Genomic DNA, 4,345 nt, shown 5'->3' on the forward strand with positions numbered 1-4,345 from the left:
CTCCCTCGCCTTTTTTTCCTTCTTCTGTGCAGGTATTGCTTGCCTATGTCTACAAGAACCAGCAAGCTTTTGTGGGCAGCAAGTGCTCTCCTACGAAGGCTGGCCTGCTCTGGCAGTGGCGGCAATCATCTTCAAGATTCACGCATGATCACCTTTGCTGCTATTTGTCACTCTTGTTAATTACACTTTTGCATCTTTTCTAATTTATTAGGTAAGAAAGTATGAGTATGTGACATGGTGTGAAGTAGATGTCTTGCTGCATTTTCGCTTGCAGTCATCTTTTATGCATGAAAAAACTCATCGTACAGTGTATGAAAAAAAATAACATATTATGATTTATCTTTCAGTTCCGGTAACATGCAATGCGCAAGGCATTCGCTAATAGATGGTGTATCGAAGCACTGGCCATTAGTTCTGTGTGATGCCGTGCAAGCATGTGGCGTTACCTTACAAGAGGCACCCACAAAGTAAGTTACAATTTACTTTTAAATGAAGCATGGACATCAGAGAAAAATATATTTATATTGCTAGTTAGAGTGGTTCGCAGAGTATTTTTCCAGATGTGTACTATCGTTTATTTATTAACTCATTGCAGCACAGCGTTCTATTTCATATACTGGTGTAAGGCTATTGTGCCCCCTGTAGCTGAAACCAGGACCTAATTTTGCCTGAACTGCAGCGTCACTGACAAAATTTTTCTTTGCTAGAAACTATTTCAATTTGGTGGAGACCCAGCAGGGCGAAGTTTTGTCAATAATGATGTGTTTCATGCAGAGATGTTCTTGTTTATGTCAATGGGCGAACATTGGAATGATTCAGCATACAATACAGATATTGTTTTATTTCCAAAATAATTCTGACAGGTGACATTCAATTGATTGGTCTAATTCAAAAGCACTACTTGACCAATGAGGCTGTGTACTACACTATTCCTATGGTTCACATCTGGAAAAACTACCTGTGCATCACTCTATCTGACAATATAAGTTTTTTTTCTGATGGTCATGCCTCGTTCAAAATAAATTGTGACTGTGGGCAAACGTCGTGTTACTGTAACAGCTGCCGCAAAAATTTGAGGGAATGTCTAATAAAAGTCTTGAGTTGTTCTTGTCAACCTGTCTATTAGCCAACTTTTAGCGTAATGTTAGCAGGGCTTACTGAAGTACTTCTAGACGTCCATGGCTACAAAATGTCTTGATCAAGACAGCTACTAGGCTTTTGAATTAGCCGTTCAAGACATCTTTTAGACATCAAATAGCTCCTTGCGTGTTTCATGGGCAACGTTTCGTGACTCCTGCCACTGATGCCAGTGAAGCGCCTGGGAAGGTGCTCCTCACAGATGCTGCAATAAAGCGACACATAAGAAAGCTGCCCCCGCTTTATAGTTCAGTTGGTTAGTCGCATTCCATTTGAAGAATTAAGTGAAACAATCAAAAAGATCATAAGCCAGATATTCACGAAACATTAAAGAAACGATAACAAAGCAATATTAGGGACGTGCAAATCAGGATCGAATCTGTCAGGAAGAGTGGCTAGACGACACAAATCGTGTAAGTACCGGATAGTTGGTAATTTATATGTCGTTAGCAATAGGGGGAACTCAACACGGAACCATAACAAAACTCGCATACACAGTGGCTACTGTCTATTGGTAGCGCGGCTTTTTACACCACGATCGGTTTTGTTGCTTCCCGTGAGCACTGCATGAAACAGCCAAGTTGAAACGCTGAGTCAAAGAACGCGCCGGAGCGCGAAGCGGCGCAAGGAGGTGAATAGATAAATGTCTGGAGAGGCAAGAGGGGAAGTTTATGGCATATGATACATATACTTGCTGACATGATGGCAACGGTGATATGTCTGTTTTGCAGAAAACAGTTAGCATACATGGGTTAAAGTAGAAACAGCATATACAGCATATATGGTGAAGCAAAACAAACTCCTCAAAAGCAGTGACAAAATATGGACGCCGCAAGTAGAACTCACTTATTACGGCATTATTTTATCAAAGAAAGTGCTAATACTGGACGCAGCAAGATGCAATAAGCAGCAGCTTGTTTGAATGAAGAAAAAAAACGAAGCATGCAGTTGGTACCGATGTTCGCTACGTGCACAAGAAAGCTGATTGTTATGCCATCTTTCTAACTTAGAATGAGATTCGTGATGGCCGTGAGCTTCACGAAGGCGTGCTTCCTCCCCTGCGACCCTTTCCAGCTGAACTGCAGTGCAGCTTCATTTGTAAGTATGCCCTGCAGAAGAGTGCGCACGGCATGACCGGTGTCCGTTCCTCCGTATCTGGAAAAAAAGTTCACCTGCACGAACCAGCGCATGTAGAGTTAAACCAGACATCCAAATACGTGGTTATCGCGGTCTGTAAAAAGTAATGGTCAGGATAAGAAATATGATCGCTCTCGTTTTAAATGTTTTAACCACATAAAACAAATATATCTAGAAACAACGTTCTATGACAGAACGGCATATGGCTGCGGTATTGTATGAATGGCAAAATGAAAATAAACCAAAAATTAAACATGAATAGATAGTTTCTCTAAAAAGAAAACACAGCATGCCACTCACCATCTGTTCCATGCGGGAATCTGAAGCTAAGTATTCCTCTAAGATATGCTTGAGAACCGACCAAGGAAACATGAGGACAGGAAGGATAGATTTACTGACTTGGCTCAGAATATCATTGCAAAAAAAAAAACATCCAGGCAGCGCGATAATTGAATGCAACACATAGTTGCACAAACAAAATAGCACGCAGACTGCCACGAGACAAATGTATAGGTATACATAACGTCGAGACCGCGGTGACAAAGTATTACACGTAAACTACGAAAATGCAACAGAAAAATTGAGGAACAACTTACATATGGGCTATCCGCAGGGTTTCACATAACTGTCTTCTTGTCTGATGTTCCTAGATCTACTCTAGTCCACATGCGGTGAAGCGCCACACACAATCCATTCTTACCTGCAATGCACCAGACGTATATCGTACAGGTATTTACAGTTTTGTTTTTTCATCTGTGGGAAGGAACGAAAGCAACTTCTAATTAATTATGACTTTTCCGCAATGACAACCAGACAAGCGTCTTACCTGATTTCTTCCCGAATGGTGATAACAGTTCCGAGCGTAGCAGGTCATTCGCACACTGTGCTACAATTTAAGCAGTGTCGTTCCAGTGTTTCCTAGAGAAAAATTAAGGAAAATACAAGACGAAAAAATAATATTAGAAATATATACATGAAAGTACGTCTCACATTTCCCTGTCCCAACTCTCGAACGCTTGATCCGTTCTCATATAAAGCCTCTTTTGTTTTTCTTCCTGTCAGAAAAAATAAACACAAAAAACAAGGACTTTATCATACGTTGCAAAACCATTTACGCAATACAAAGCGAGTTTTGTTCACTTGAAAAAGACATTCATGCATTACACAACATGAAATTAAAATGCCACTTACGAGTACGCATATCTTGAACGGCGAGATACGGCGGCTCCACTGCATGGAAAGGGCTTGCGCTGTTCTTGTCCATGTCACTTTTGTGTAGTTTGCGTTTATATGCGCCGTCCATGATAACAGAAATGCGCCAACTAGTCTACCAAGAGACGCGGAACGAGCTGGCGTCCAGAGCTAGCATTTGGCGGCAACTCGCGCCCCTGCTTGCGCCTCCGCGCCATTTGGCGGGAACTCGCCTGCGCCCCTGCGAGCAGGCGGCGTTGCGCTTGACGCTTGACGAAGAAAAATGGCCAGGCTTAGCTTGGTTAAGCCAAGAATGCGTTGCATATTGCGCGCGAGTTGGGGCCCAGCTTTTCCTCCGGCTGTCGTGACGTCAAGTCACGTGGTTGCGCTAAAGGTCAATGGTGGTTGCCCGGCCGCGCCCAAGGGCTGAACTGAGTGATTGCAATATGCAACGCATAAAACTCTAGTGTAGGGGTATGAGCCACTATGATGGCTCATACCCCCAATGGTGGCTGCCCGGCCGCGCCCAAGGGCTGAACTGAGTGATTGCAATATGCAACGCATAAAAGCCGCTTGACGAAGAAAAAATAGATACCAAAGAAAGCCCCGCTTCGCTTTCTCGCCCCGTCCTCGCTGGTGGGAGCTGATGCTGCTTTCCAAGAACCTCTTCATTCCTTCTGGGAGAGGAAGATGCGACCGCGCAAGACTACCGCTGTTCCCCAGGTCTTTTCCTTTTTTTTTCAGGCGCCTCCTGTGAGCCCGTCGCCGTTTCCTTTTGGTGTGTATGTTGGGTGCGTGCATGCGTCTGTGTATGAAAATCTGCGTTATATATTTTGCAGGGATTGGTAGCTCTATACGAATATGTATATAGCTTATGTAT

The 4,345-nt window shown here is 43.2% G+C and overlaps 1 long non-coding RNA gene across 2 annotated transcripts; it reads right to left on the reverse strand.

Moving 5' to 3' along the window:
• Positions 1-993: 993 nt before the first annotated feature.
• Positions 994-3,319, reverse strand: LOC126544224 (uncharacterized). 2 transcript variants are annotated; one of them, XR_011892131.1, is made up of 3 exons: positions 3,101-3,319; positions 2,144-2,974; positions 994-1,342 (listed from the first exon to the last, which is right to left on the reverse strand). It is a non-coding gene; the product is annotated as an uncharacterized lncRNA (long non-coding RNA). The 2 variants fall into 2 exon arrangements; XR_011892130.1 differs by having other exon boundaries at positions 2,144-3,027.
• Positions 3,320-4,345: the final 1,026 nt, after the last annotated feature.

Source organism: Dermacentor andersoni, chromosome 1 (assembly GCF_023375885.2).
Source record: "Dermacentor andersoni chromosome 1, qqDerAnde1_hic_scaffold, whole genome shotgun sequence".
NCBI lineage: Eukaryota > Metazoa > Arthropoda > Arachnida > Ixodida > Ixodidae > Dermacentor > Dermacentor andersoni.